Below are 16,392 nucleotides of genomic sequence, written 5' to 3'. Positions count from 1 at the left end.
AGGAACCATCCGAATCTGTCTTGGTCTAAGGGACAGAGCCAAGGCCAAGCTAGTAATTCTCAACCTCCCCCAGGATTTGGTTTTAAGAACACTTCGGGTCAAACTCAGTTTCAAAACCCTTCAGATAAAAGGAACACAATCCTTGAATATGTTCTCTCATCGTTTATTAAAAACTCTGAAAAGAACTACCAAGTGATTACTCAAGGAATAGAAGATAATAAGAATATGGGTTATGCTAACTCTAAAGCTATTTTCGAGTTAAAAACCCAGGTTAGCCAGATAAACGAGACTTTGAGAGAAAAAGGCAAGTTTCCTAGTCAGACTCAACCTAATCCTAGAGGAGTTCATGAAATAGGAGGAAGATCATCTGATCATGTGAATGCAATCAAGGTCCTTAGGAATGGAAAGGAAATAGACAACAAGGTTGCCACGCCTGATAGTGAATGCAATCACCCTTCTGAGCCAGAAGAGACTGATAAAGTCTCTAAAGAGACCAATGAGGGTCTTGTTGAGCCTGGTTTTGTCCCCAGAGCCCCATTCCCACAAATGTTAGTTCCCGCTAAGAGGGAATCCAACTTTAATAATATAATGGAAGTGTTTAAGCAGGTCACTATCAACCTTCCATTATTAGATGCAATTAGCCAGATTCCCTCTTATGTCAAGTTTCTTAAGGACTTGTGTACGCGAAAGCGTAAACTCAGTGTACACAAGAAAGCCTTTATAGCGAGTCATGTAAGTTCTATTATTCATAATACCACAAATCCTAAGTATAAAGACCCGGGGTCCCCTACCATTGCTTGCACGATTGGTAAGTACCGTGTCAAAAAAGCATTGCTTGACTTAGGAGAAAGTGTGAACTTACTTCCATACCATGTGTACCTTTAGTTAGGACTTGGTGAGATGAAACCTACACAGATAACACTCCAGTTAGCTGATAGGTCTGTGAAAATTCCTCGTGGTGTTATCGAGGATGTTCTTATTGATGTCGACAAGTTTATATATCCTGTGGATTTTGTTATCCTAGATACCCAACCTATCCCTGACCCAGAGAACCAAATACCGGTGATTTTAGGTCGCCCATTTTTAGCTACATCAAATGCGATCATTAACTGTCGAAATGGTATAATGAACCTATCTTTTGGTAATATGACTATTGAGCTGAACATTTTTAATATTAGTAAGCTACCCTCCGAGCTAGATGAATCAAGCGTAGAAGAGGTAAACATGATAGGAACTTTAGTGGAGGAGTCATTACCAAACACCTTATTAAAAGATCCATTAGAACAATGCCTAGCTCACTTTGGGATTGATTTTGATGATGATAAGGTGATTAATGAGGTAAATGCTCTGTTAGATTTAGCCCCTCTGTTAGAAACTAGTAATGGATGGAAACCTAGGTTTGAACCATTACCAATTTCTAAGTCTACTCTATTTCCTTCGTTAGAAGAACCTCCCCAGTTGGACCTTAAACAACTTCCAGATACTCTGAAGTATGTGTTTTTAGGCCCAGCTGAAACTTTACCTGTTATCATAGCATCCGACTTGGATAGTGATCAGGAAAGCAGGCTAGTAACCGTCCTTCAAGACAACAAGGAAGCTTTAGGGTGGACCATAACAGACATTAAGGGTATTAGTCCTACAGTTTGTATGCATCAAATCTATTTAGAGAGCGACACTAAACCTTCTAGGGAGATGCAACGTCGACTGAACCCTAATATGGAAGAAGTAGTTCGAGCTGAGGTTCTGAAATTGTTAGATGCTGGAATTATCTATCCCATTTTAGACAGTAAGTGGGTCAACCCTGTTTAGGTTGTCCCCAAGAAATCCGGTATTACTGTAGTCCAGAATAATGATAATGAATTAATCCCAACCCGAGTGACCACGGGTTGGCGTGTCGGTATTGACTATAGGAAATTGAACAAGGTCACAAGGAAGGATCACTTTCCCCTTCCTTTTATCGACCAAATGCTAGAGCGATTAGCTGGACGTAGCCATTATTGCTTCTTAGATGGCTACTCTGGCTATAATCAGATTGTTATTGCCCCAGAAGACCAAGAGAAAACCACTTTTACATGTCCCTTTGGTACCTTTGCGTATAGACGCATGCCATTTGGACTTTGTAATGCCCCTGCAACTTTTCAACGTTGCATGATGAGCATATTTTCTGACATGGTAGAACGGTTTTTAGAGGTCTTTATGGATGACTTTTCTGTGTTTGGTTCGTCTTTTAATGAGTGCTTGTATCATTTGACATTAGTTTTGACTAGGTGCAAGGAGAAAAATTTAGTGCTTAATTGGGAGAAATGTCACTTCATGGTTCGTTCAGGAATTTTTGTAGGACATGTCATATCTTCAAAGGCTATAGAGGTAGATAAAGTCAAAGTTGACCTTATTAAAACTCTACAGGTTCCAAAAACTGTAAAAGATATAAGGTCATTCTTAGGACATACAGGTTTTTATCGTCGATTCATCAAAGACTTCAGCTTAATTTCTAGACCTCTTTGCATTTTGCTTGCAAAAGATGTTAAGTTTGTCTTTAATGATGCGTGTTTAGAGGCTTTTGAGAAGCTTAAGAATTTACTTACTATTGCCCCTATAGTCCAGGCGCCCAACTGGAACCTACCCTTTGAGATCATGTGTGATGCTTCATATTATGCTATTGGTGTTGTGTTAGGTCAGCGAGAAAACAAATTACTTCATGTAATTTATTATGCTAGCAAAACTCTGAACGAAGCTCAGTTAAACTATACTACTACAGAGAAGGAACTTTTAGCCATCATGTTCGCTTTAGACAAGTTTAGACCCTATCTCTTAGGTTCTAAGATCATAATCTATACTGATCATGCTGCTTTGAAATACCTTTTGTCTAAGAAGGATACCAAACCCAGATTGATCAGATGGATCCTATTGTTTCAAGAATTTTCTCCAGACATTAGAAATAAAAAGGGCGCAGAAAATGTAGTAGCAGACCACTTGTCTAGGCTAGTTGTTAGTTCCCCTAATGACTCCCTTCCTATAAGGGATAGTTTTCCTGATGAACAACTATTCTTTGTTACCCAATCACCTTGGTATGCGAATATAGTGAACTATCTTGTTACTGGTCGAATGCCCCAACATTGGGGTAAACAAGATCGTTCTAAGTTTTTAGCCGAGGTTAAGCATTTCTTTTGGGATGATCCTTATTTGTTTAAGTACTGTCCAGACCAGATAATTAGGAGATGTATACCTGAGAATGACCAGTCCAGTGTTATTTTCTTTTGTCATGACCATGCTTGTGGAGGTCACTTTAGTGCTAAGAAGACTGCTGCTAAGATATTGCAGTGTGGATTCTATTGCCGTCGTTGTTTAAAGACTCCCACAATTACTGTGTTACTTGTGCACGTTACCAGAAATTAGGAACCATTTCCCGTAGGAACATGATGCCCTTGAACCCGATTTTGATAGTTGAGGTCTTTGATGTGTGGGGTATTGACTTTATGGGTCCGTTTCCTAATTCTTTTGGTAATTTATATATCCTTGTCGCTGTAGACTATGTCTCTAAGTGGATTGAGGCGGTTGCGTGTAAAACCAACGACCATAGGGGTGTGATAGAGTTCTTGAAAGAAAACATACTTACACGTTTTGGTACACCGCGAGCTATAATTAGTGATGGAGGGTCACACTTTTGTAATTGACCTTTTAGGCTTTTAATGAAGAAATATGGTATTACACATAAGGTAGCTACTCCGTATCATCCACAGACTAGTGGTCAGGTTGAGGTTTCCAATAGGGAAATTAAACGTATTTTAGAGAAAACAGTTAATCCTAATAGGAAATACTGGTCGTCGAGGCTTACTGATGCTTTATGGGCTTATCGTACTGCGTTTAAGACACCCATTGGAATGTCTCCTTATCTACTAATATTTGGCAAGGCATGTCACCTGCCTGTTGAGTTAGAGCATAAATCCTATTGGGATATTAAGCAAGTTAATTTTTCACTTGACAAGACAAGAGCTCACAAAAGCTCCAGCTCAATGAGTTGGACGAGATTCGTAGAGATGCATATGATAGTGCGAAAGAGTATAAGAACAAAATGAAACTTGTGCATGATTAGAATATTTTAAGAAAGTCATTTTCTCCAGGTCAAAAATTTCTTTTGTATGACACTCGTTTGCATCTATTTCCCGGGAAGTTGCGTTCTCGGTGGACCGGTCCTTTTGTGGTCCGTACTGTTTTTCCTCATGGTGCTGTTGAGACTGAGACACCAGATGGTAGTAGTTCTTCAAAGGTTAACGGTCAGAGATTGAAGCACTTTTTAGAGCCTTTTCCTACAAGTGACGTTGAGGAGGTCCCTCTGGAGGACCCTGTTTACCTTGCTTGACCATCAAGGTAGTGTGTATGTTGTATAATATTTTTGTTTTGGTTCCACTCCAGCCAGGTACTATCTTTCCGAACTTCGCTATTTACTGATTCCTCATTTACATTTTTGATACTGTTCTTTTATTAGAAACATTGAGGACAATGTTAGATTTAAGTTTGGGGGTGGGGAAGAAACATTTTAGTTGCTTTTAGTTGCAATAAATAAACTCCAGAACCTAGAAATTTATGCCTATTAAGGATTGCACTAACCAATCTAAGTCGATGGAAGCATTTTGGTTTTAGGAGTTGAGGCACCAATCTGACTAGATGGAAACATCTAGAAGAGTCTATTCATAAAAGCACAGAGCTCAGGTGTTAGAAATAACATGATTTTTTCGCCATATTTCGTTTGAGTCCTTTTCACTTCTGTTTTTATTTTATTTTTTCATTTTAAACTATGTTTGTCTAAGTGACTAGGTGGGGCTCACGATTCAAGTTGTTACCATTGCTAGGGTGAAATAGAGTGATTGAGTTAGTAAAAAAAAAAAAAAAAAGACTAGACCATGAGACCAATCGGAATAAATTTTAACACTTGGATAGCAATATGTGTGTGTTCTCCCTGTCTCCGTCGCCTAAACAAGCGTGGAATGCAGGACCCATGGGAGCTATCATGTAATCTGCTGACAAGAAGCATGCGCTTGGATTAAAAATATCTATTCATGCAGTTAAAAAAAATAATAAAAAAAAATAAAAAATCGAAAAAGAACAGAAATTGTTCTATGTAGTCAAAACCACTGGTTCCCTTGTATATGCCAGTTTGTTGATCTAGATTTAGGTTATCAATCACTGGTACCCTTGTATATGCCAGATGTGTTGATATTAGTCAGACCAGTATCTCAATCCATTAGGATAGGTTCATTTTGGTAGTGGCCTTCAGACAGATATGAGAAACATTGTTCACTTAGTCAACATCAAAACCATCTATTTTTTTCTATATCCATCTCTTAATCTTTCCATGTGTTAAGTATTGACTCCGAATATGATGTCCATTGTGAAACTATCTTAGTAGAGCTCTATCACTTATATATGAATTTTAGTATGCTTGAGTGCAAACTCGTGTACAGCAATTGGAAATTCGATTCAGGGTACTTCCTCCAATAATCAATGAGTATGTCAACCAAGGAGGTTCTTTAGTGCTTTCCAAGATTTTGCATAAATAGTTAGGGTCTGGAGTAAAGATTTTGTGGGTATATCTCTGGTAAGCCCTCCCGAGACTATAACTCGGCCGCTAGGGCCACCTAGGGGTTTAAAGGCTTATTGCATATGCTAAATGCAATCGATGATGCCTGCGAAAGTGAGTTAGGATCTTATTTTGTAGTTTTAATTTGCTCGGAACTAGCAAATAATAAGTTTGGGGGTGTTTGATAGACACATTTTTGTGTCTAATATGTCCCGATTCTATATATTGAAAGTGCCCAGTTTTGTACTTATTATGGTCTTTTATGCTTTTGTAGGTGTTTTTGGATAAATAAGCTTTTGCGGCGAAATTGGCTAAAAGTGCGGCGTTTGGAGCTCCGTTAACAGTGTACCGGAAGTACCCCAGAAGTGCATCGGAAGTACCCCAGAAATACCCCGGAGGAACCCCGAAAAAGTGCGGAAAACATCCCAGAAAAATTACTAAAGGCACCCAAGGATATGTGTTATTTACACCCCTCAAATGGATAAGGGGCACCCACTTGATAAGGGGTGACCATTTGCTATTCGCACCCCATCAGAGGATAGGGGGCAGTTCTTCTCAAAGTTTAAAACAAGAATTTTGGCGGGAAATAAAATATCTCATGAACAAAGATCAGGTTGGATTTTTGGACTCTTTGGGAGAAGTTCGATCGCCGGAATTGTTTGGTCTGGGCTTGAATGAGCTAAACAAATCATCTTCAAGTGATTTTATCAATCGGTTTGGGCTGGATAAGCCGGAAGAAGAAATTAGAGGTAAACAGGACACGTATGGTTCTGTTCACGTTCGAATAATTTCTGAGGAGATTCTGGGAGAGTTTTACGCCAAGGAAGACTATACTTGGTCTTGTTCAAGTCATGATAAGAGTCTGGTGGAGATTTTTTATCTAACAAACGCGTACCGAAAAAGATTAGGAGAGAGTTTAGAGGTCAGGAGAGGTTAGAGAAATCGAGAACAGAGAAAGAAACGAGTTGCTGCTGCTGCCATTACAATCCCTGAAGAACGCGAAGAACAAACTCGCAGAGTCCGTCGTTCATCAGCAGACGTATTTCCAGAGCAACTGTCATTGTTTTACCGCAGCGTTCAGGTATCGTTTATTTTCAAACCTTCTTTTCACTTGTAACAGCGACACTGTAACACTTTGAAAGCGTTGCAAATTTCTGTTGTAGCTTATTTTCATCAATAAAAACACCAATTTTAGCCATGAATTCATCTTTTGAGTGTGTGTTTGGGATGAAGAGCTAAAACCACTGAGCCAAGGCAACGGAGGAAGCCATTTTCCCACATTAATTGGTATAATTCCATTTTATTTATTTAATTGCAATATTTTATATGATTATTTGCATGGAATTTTTATTGAAAACTTGATGTTTATTGAATAATTGTGATTTGTCTAGATGGAGAATGCTTAGTTTAACACTTTTGATGTTTTATACTTGATGTTTACAATTATTACTTCAAATATCTTCTTAAGGAAAATATTAGAATTATTTTTGAGATAAAATTGCATGAATAATAATTAGAATTTATCAAATAATGTGTCAATGGTGGAATCCTAGTCTTGGTATTTTTCTCTAAAGTTTTAAAACAAGTTTATTTGAGTCTTTTAATTTTATTTAAATCTAAAAAATTGTTATTTTCACAAGTCTGAAAAGACCCCTTTTACCACTACTACAATCACTCTTTGAAAAACCATCAGTCACCTGTAGGCAAGGGATCTAAAAAGGGTTTCAATCTCTGACCGTTAACCTTCGAAGAACTACTACCATCCGGTGACTCAATTTCAACAGCTCCATGAGGAAAAACAGTGCGAACAATAAAAGGACCCGTCCACTGAGAATGCAACTTCCCAGGGAAAAGATGTAAGCGGGTATCCTACAGAAGAACTTTTTGACCTGGAGAAAATATCTTTCTTAGAATATTCCTATCATGCACAAGTTTCATTTTGTTCTTATACTCTTTCGCACTATCATATGCATCTCTACGAATCTCGTCCAACTCATTGAGCTGGAGCTTTCTGTGAGCTCTTGTCTTGTCAAGTGAAAAATTAACTTGCTTAATATCCCAATAGGATTTATGCTCTAACTCAACAGGCAGGTGACATGCCTTGCCAAATATTAGTAGATAAGGAGACATTCTAATGGGAGTCTTAAACGCAGTACGATAAGACCATAAGGCATCAGTAAGCCTAGACGACCAGTCTTTTCGATTAGGATTAACTGTTTTCTCTAATATACGTTTTATCTCCCTATTGGAAACCTCAACTTGACCACTAGTCTGTGGATGATACGGGGTAGCTACCTTATGTGTAATACCATATTTCTTCATTAAAATCCTAAAAGTTCCATTACAAAAGTGAGACCCTCCATCACTAATTATAGCTCGCGGTGTACCAAAACGTGTAAGTATATTTTCTTTCAAGAACTCTATTACAACCCTATGGTCATTGGTTTTACACGCAACCGCTTCAATCACTTAGAGACATAGTCTATAGCGACAAGGATGTATAGGTTACCAAAAGAATTAGGGAACGGACCCATAAAGTCAATACCCCACACATCAAAGACCTCAACAATCAGAATCGGGTTCAAGGACATCATGTTCCTACGGGAAATGGTTCCTAATTTCTGGCAACGTGCACACGTAACACAGTAACTGTGGGAGTCTTTAAACAACGAAGGCCAATAGAATTCACACTGCAATATCTTAGCAGCAGTCTTCTTAGCACTAAAGTGACCCCCACAAGCATGATCATGACAAAAGGAGATAATACTGGACTGGTCACTATCAGGTATACATCTCCTAATTATCTGTTCTGGATAATACTTAAACAAATAAGGATCATCCCAAAAGAAGTGCTTAACATCGGCTAAAAACCTAGAACGATTTTGTTTACCCCAATGTTGGGGCATTCGACCAGTAACAAGATAGTTCACTATATTTGCGTACCAAGGAGATTGGGTAACAAAGAACAATTGTTCATCAGGGAAGCTATCCCTTATAGGAAGGGAGTCATTAGGGGAACTAACAACTAGTCTAGACAAGTGGTCTGCTACTACATTTTCTGCCCCCTTTTTGTCTCTAATGTCTGGGGAAAATTCTTGCAACAATAGGATCCACCTAATCAATCTAGGTTTGGCATCCTTCTTAGACAAAAGGTATTTCAAAGCAGCATGATCAGTATAGATTACGATCTTAGAACCTAAAAGATAGGGTCTAAACTTGTCTAGAGCAAACACGATGGCTAAAAGTTCCTTCTCTGTAGTGGTATAGTTCAACTGGGCCTCGTTCGGAGTTTTGCTAGCATAGTAAATCACATGAAGTAATTTATTTTCTCGCTGACCTAACACAACACCAATAGCATAATCTGAAGCATCGCACATAATCTCAAAGGGTAGGTTCCAGTTGGGTGCCTGGACTATGGGGGCAGTAGTGAGTAAATTCTTAAGCTTCTCAAAAGCCTCTAAACAAGCGTCATCGAAGATAAACTTAACATCTTTCGCAAGCAAATTGCAAAGAGGTCTAGAAATTAAGCTAAAATCTTTGATGAATCGGCGATAAAAACCTGCGTGCCCTAAGAATGACCTAATATCTCTTACGGTTTTTGGGACCTGTAAAGTCTTAATAAGGTCAACTTTAGCTTTGTCTACCTCTATACCCTTAGAAGATACTATATGCCCTAAAACAATTCCTGAACGAACCATGAAGTGACATTTCTCCCAATTAAGCACTAAATTCTTTTCCTTACACCTAGTCAAAACTAGTGACAAATGATGCAAGCACTCATCGAAAGACGAACCAAACACTGAAAAATCATCCATAAAGACCTCTAAGAACCGTTATACCATGTAAGAAAATATGCTCATCATGCAACGCTGAAAAGTCGCAGGGGCATTACATAGCCCGAAAGGTATGCGTCTATACGCAAAGGTACCAAAGGGGCAGGTAAAAGTGGTTTTCTCTTGGTCTTCTGGGGTAATAACGATCTGATTATACCCAGAGTAGCCATCTAAGAAGCAATAGTGACTATGTCCAACTAATCTCTCTAGCATTTGGTGATGAAGGGAAGGGGAAAGTGGTCCTTCCTAGTGACCTTGTTCAATTTCCTATAGTCAATACAAACATGCCAACCCATGGTCACTCGGGTCGGGATTAAATCATTGTCATCATTCTGGACTACAGTAATACTAGATTTCTTGGGAACAACCTGAACGGGGCTGACCCACTTACTGTCTGAAATGGGGTAGATAATGCCTGCATCTAACAGCTTAAGAACCTCAGTTCGAACTACTTCTTTCATATTAGGTTTTAGTCGACGTTGCATATCCCTACAAGGTTTGGCATCTTCCCCTAAATAAATCTGATGCATAAAAATAGTAGGACGTATACCCTTAATGTCTGCTATGGTCCACACTAGAGCTTCCTTGTTGTTTTGAAGGACGGTTACTAGCCTACTTTCCTGGTCACTATCCAAGTCGGATGCTACAATTACGGGTAAATTTTCAGATGTGCCTAAAAACACATACTTCCGAGTATCTGGCAATGGTTTAAGGTCCAACTTAAGAGGATCTTCTAACGAAGGAACTAGGGTAGACTTAGAAATTGGTAGTTGTTCGAACTTAGGTTTCCATCTATTACTAGTGTCTAACAAAGGGGTTGAATCTAACAAAGCATTCACCTCATTAATCACATTATCATCATCAAAATCAATCCCAAAGTGAGCTAGGCATTTCTCTAATGGATCTTCTAACAAAGTGTTTGGTAATGACTCCTCGACTAGTGTTCCTATCATGTTCACCTCTTCTATACTCGAGTCATCTAGTTCAGAGGGTAGCTTACTAATGTGAAAGAAGTTCAGCTCAATAGTTATATTACCAAAAGATAAATTCATAATACCATTTCGACAATTAATGATCGCATTGGATGTAGCTAAAAACGGGCGACCTAAAATCATTGGTATTTGGTTCTCTGGGTCAGGGACAGGTTGGGTATCTAGGATAACGAAATCCACTGGATATATAAACTTGTCGACCTCTATAAGAACATCCTCGATCACACCACGAGGAATTTTAACGGACCTATCATCTAACTGAAGTGTCATCTGGGTAGGTTTCATTTCACCAAGTCCTAGCTTAAGGTACATATGGTATGGCATTAATTTCACACTGGCTCCTAAGTCAAGCAACGCTTTCTCAACACGGTACTTACCTATTGTACAAGCAATGGTAGGGGACCCTGGATCTTTATACTTAAGAGTAGTGGTATTCTGAATAATAGAAATCACATGACTAGCTATGAAGGCTTTCTTCTGGACATTGATCTTACGCTTTCGCGTACACAAGTCCTTAAGGAACTTGGCATAAGAGGGAATCTGCCTAATTGCATCTAATAATGGAAGGTTGATATTAACCTGCTTAAAAACCTCCAATATATCATTAAAGTTGGATTCACTCTTAGTCGGAACTAGAAGTTGTGGTAATGGGGCTCTGGGAACAAAGTGTTGCTCAACAGGACCCTCATTGGTCTCTTTAGAGACTCTATTAGTCTCTTCATTCTCTGGATCAAACGGGTGAACTACAGCATGTTCACTATCAGGCATGGCAATCTTATTGTCAATTTTTTTTCCACTCCTAAGGGTTGTGATAGCATTCACATGATTGTACGATTTCTCCCCTTTGGGATTAGGCTCAGTATGACTAGGGAACTTTCCATCTTCTCTCTCACTTATAAACCTAGATATTTGTCCTACTTGAAGTTTTAATTCGGCAAGACTTTGGGAATTATCCTTCAATTCTTGTCTAGTTTCTTGTTGAAATCTCATGTGGTTCTTTGATAGCATTATGAGAGTTTCCTATAAGGTAGAGATCTTTTTCTCGGAAGTGTTCTGAAACTGAGTCTGACCCGAAGAGTTCTTAAAACCAAATCCTGGGGGAGGCTGAGAATTACTAGACTGTCCTTGATTCTGACCCTTAGACCAAGAAAAATTAGGATGGTTTCTGATGAGTGCTAAAAAGTGCATATTTCTATATATTTTTCTTGGCATTTAACTCATCTTTTGTGCAGTAATTCTACATTTTATCCCATATTCTGTATTTTCATTGTTTTCAAGAATAAATATTTTTCTTACTTAATTTTGCATTTTTAGGTAATAAATAAAGTCTGGATGACTTGCGGAGCAGAAAAGAGCTGAAGGGTAGTGAAAAGCCGGAAGAAATTACGCAAGGAAGCCGCAAAGAATGGAGCGCACGTCTAAAAAGCTAGGAATGGGCTCAAGAAGGAAGAATTGTTCTTAAAGAAGATATGGGATTGGCATACCCAAGGTCCAAAACCCTTACCCAAACCCATTTTCTGTATCCATACCCGCCTCCATTCTCAGCCGTTAGATCGGATCCATCTCATCATCTAATGGTCGCTTCTTCATCGTTCATCAAAATCTGAAGTCCCTGCAAAACACCATAGTACCTAAATTCCAATCCTTCATATTAGATCACATTTAGATCCTACGGTCGCTTCTTTGCCTGCTCATCAAATCTCGATACTTCCGCTTAACACTACAGCACCTAACCTCGATCTTCGCCGTTAACTTTGTTGTATTTCACAATCCAACGGTCGAAGTGATTCATCTCTCATACCACCGTTAGATCTACCAACCATCTTCACATCCAACGCGTCTCCTCGCTAGACATCAAAGTTTGATGAACCCGCTCAACACCTTAGCCATCGAACCCATCGACCTCAAGCCAAACACCCTCTTCTTCCCAAATCATTTTCTTTCCCCAAAACTTCTTCTCCACCACCATACCGCCTGCAACTCCACTGCCACCACCATCTCTTCCATCACCACCTCGAGCTTCACCATCTCCATTCTCTCGACCAAATCAGAGCCTTCACCATCATCCAGCTCCCTAGTATTTCCCTTTCTTGTTCTTAGCATCAACCCTAGGTGCTACAGATAAGAAAGAGAAAAGCTAGGGCATCAGTAGACGCAATTGGGAGCAGTTCGAGCTGAGGAGGAGCAGAGGGAACATCAACAGGGCATGGGTCGAGCAGAATTCACACATGGGTGAGAGAATTTGATTTTCCCCAAATCAATTTAGGGTTTTCAAATTTTAGGGTTTCTCAAAATTAGGGATTTTGTTGTAAACTATAAGTAGGAACTGATGTAGGATGTTAAAGGGTGTTCTTGGTTAGCCGAGACACCCCCTAATTGGGTTAATTTAATTTCACTGTTAATTTTTAGGGTTCTTGTTTTGCAATTTTCATTCCCTGTTTAGTAGTTTAAATGTTGTGTTGTTCCTGTTAAATGTGTGTTGTTCCTGTTAATGTGTGTTGTTTACATGTGTGTTACTGTTTTGCCATTCTAAACGTGTTCCTGTTAAATGTGTTGTTCCTGTTAAATGTGTGTTGTTTAAATGTGTGTTGTTCCTGTTAATCATGTTTAGTTCCATTGTAGTGTTAATTATGTTCTGAGTTCACTGTTGAGGCTCAGATGAACCCTTAGTGCACTAATGAATGATGAATTGCTAGGAAGGCCTGCTTTGTTTGAGTAATGGGAAGAAGTTGGTGCTCTGATATGCCTGTGATTGATTGTTCTGTCAAAAGACAGTCAATGCTAGGGGCAAATCAGTGAGCAAGCTGATTTTCTTCCCATTCTAGTTGGATGCTTAAGTTTTTGCATTGTTTAGCTAGGACACAAGGTGGATTCTAAGCCTTAGCTTAGCCACAACTGCAACCTCCTCTCTGCCCTTGGCTCATAGCCTTGGTTTACTTCAATACCATTGCTTCACATCATCTTCACTGCCACTTTTCTTTTACCACTTTCTTTTGTAACTTACTTTGCTTCGTTTGCACATTGCCACTGTTAACAATCACCATTTCACTGCCATTGTATATGCTTCTCTACTGTCATTTCCATTACCACATTGTAAATATGCAACACCATTGCTACTGTCACTGTAACCTTACTTTGTACATAAGCACTGCAGCCTTGCCCTATGCTTCTTGGTTTCTTTATGTCATTGTCTTGGCTTGATGCCTTTTTCTCCCATGTTAACTCACTGCATTGTTGCACTTCCTTGACCCTGTTTTGCCCTGTCTCAGCTTGGTCCTAGAGCTAGCTATCTTGACTTAGCCTTTGTGCTAGTCTGCCTTGGCCTGTGTCATGGCCTAGAGCCTTATCTTGGTCTGACAGCTGCATTGCTCCCCTTCCACTGCTGCTGCTGCTGCTACCTCAACCAGCTTTGCTACTGCAGCTGTCTGCTTTCCTTCCTCTTTGCACTGCTGCTGCTGCTTCCTCTCCAAAGCCCAGCTCACAGTTCACTTTCCAAGCTAAGGCCTGTCACTGTCAAGCCCAGATCCTCATACAAGCCAACTGAGCCCAAAGCTCACTTCAACACTGAGCCCAAGTTCAGTTCATTGAAACCAAAGGCTAAAAGCCCAGGTTTAATCCCAAGGCCCAGTGCAATTCAAAAGACCAAAAGCCCATAAGTTCACAGTCAATCCAAAAGCCCACTGAGCCCAAAACCATTTCATTGTTAAAAACAAACCCATTAAGCCCAATTTACTCAAAGGGTATTCAAAGCCCAACAGTTCCAAAAGGTATTCATAACCCATTGGTGCCACACCCCTTTGATACCTAAAGCCCAATAGCCAACTAGAACCCAAAATAGCTAAACACTCCAAACACACCCAGTCTCTGTGGATCGACCCGTACTTGCACGAGCTACAACTGACGACCGTGCACTTGCGGTATTACTGTAGGCCCGCCTTTTTATTGCGCTGAATTTTCACACTCCTCCGGGTCCACCAAGTTTTTGGCGCCGCTGCCGGGGATTGGTGCTGTGTTTTTTTTGTAGTTTTATTTGCTATTTTTGCATTTCACTGCATAGCATTTGCATCTGCATCTGCTTCACTTCATTTGCTGTTGGACCTGCTGTTCTGAACCTGTTTTTCCTCTGCTGGGACGCCACCAAGGAAAAGAACCAAAGCCCAACTGGGTTTTTGCAACAATATCAGAGCAGCTGGGCTGTGCTTAAAAGGTAACCCATTTAAGAGAACCCGAATTGTGGGCTTCCAATTTTTTTAATTGTGGGCATGTAATATTAAAGCCAATTTTTGGGCTTTTTATTTTCTGTTGGGTTTGTAATTAATTTTTGTGGGCTTGTTTGTTTAATTTGTGGGCTTGTTTTTAATTTTTGTGAGCTTGTTTAATTTGGACTGGTATTTTGTATTCTGGGTTTTTAAACCCATCTGAGCTTGTAACCGATCACGCTAGGTTAACTCGTTAGTGGGCCGAGTACCCAAATTCTAGGCCGAGGGTTTGGACTCAGTTTCACCAAACGTTTTCAAACCAGCTGAGCCAAAGCAAACACAAAACCAACAGTGGGCTTGCTCCCATTCAAAAACCAAATTTTATTTTCTTTTTTAAAAAAAAAAAAAAAACCAAAATTTTTCTCCCTCTTTAAAAACCAAAATTTTCCATAAAAAACCAAATGCTTTTCGTTCCCATCAAAACCAAAATTTTCCCAAAAATCCAAACCCATTAAAAACCAAATTTTTGAAAACCCATTAAAACCAAATAGTGGGCTTTGTGTCTTTTCAGTATGGGCCAACCTCGTGCTCTCCATGAATACATGTATCCGTCAATAAAAATTCCATTATCATGTATTGTATTACCTCAAACCAATAACCCTTTTAAAATAAATGCAAGCATGATACAAATACTTCCTATATTTCGAGGGTTCGATTCTGAGAACCCCTATACTCATGTAAGAGAGTTTGAACAAATTTGTCGGACTATGCAACCTGATCATATGTCCGAAGACTCTCTGAAATTGCGTTTGTTTACATTTTCTTTAAAGGAAAGGGCCAAAACATGGTTTTACGGTTTGAGACCACAATCAATCAACACTTGGGACCAACTCACAGATCTATTTTTCAAAAAATTCTTTCCACATCATAGGACCATCGCTATTCGTCAAAGTATCAATTGTTTTGTCCAATTGGATGAGGAAACTGTTTTTCACTATTTCGAACGTTTTAATGATTTGTTGAGCGAATGTCCGCACCATGGATTTGAGAAGTGGAGACTTGTCGTCATCCTCTATGAGGGACTAGACTTTAAATCTCGAACCATGGTTGAGTCTATGTGTAATGGTGAGTTTATTGATAAATCTGTGGATGATGCATGGAATTTTTTAGCCGAGATTGCAGAGAAAACCCATCAATGGGAATCCGTTAGGGAAACAGGAACAACACCACATGATATGAGTCACCCCCATGAATTAGAGTTTTATTCTTGTAATAGCTCCGACCTTAGGATTGAAAATTATCCTAGATTGCAAAATCCCTATCATGATGATGATGATGATGATTTGATGTTATGTTAGAAGAACATGTCTATACTGAAAATGTTATGGAACCTTTGGGTTCAAATACATTAGGCTTCTCTGCCCCGACCTTAATGCATGATATTTCTTCTAGTATTCCATGTGATGTTTCCCCTGATGTGCCGATACACGAGAATCAATCTGTTGATGATGTTGAGGATTCTGATTGTGATCTTGCCAATTTGATTGATGATTGTGAGCATGATGTGACATGTGTAGATGAGTTAGGAGATTTTGATTTGATTGATAATGATATGCCTATTCTTCTACCTAAGTCACAATCTGATGGCCTTCCACCCAACCTAGATTTGGTTTGTACCCATATTGTCAAACCGATTTTTCTGAAAATTCCTAATCTAGGATTGGAACTGTGTGCCTCCCAAGTCCTCTTGGACTATTTTGTTTCAAAATATAACACTTTTAAAGAGCCAC

This window comes from Papaver somniferum, chromosome 9, assembly GCF_003573695.1.
Source record: "Papaver somniferum cultivar HN1 chromosome 9, ASM357369v1, whole genome shotgun sequence".
Lineage (NCBI taxonomy): Eukaryota > Viridiplantae > Streptophyta > Magnoliopsida > Ranunculales > Papaveraceae > Papaver > Papaver somniferum.
The sequence above is the reverse complement of the archived record's forward strand: the minus strand, read 5'-3'. Positions refer to the sequence as shown.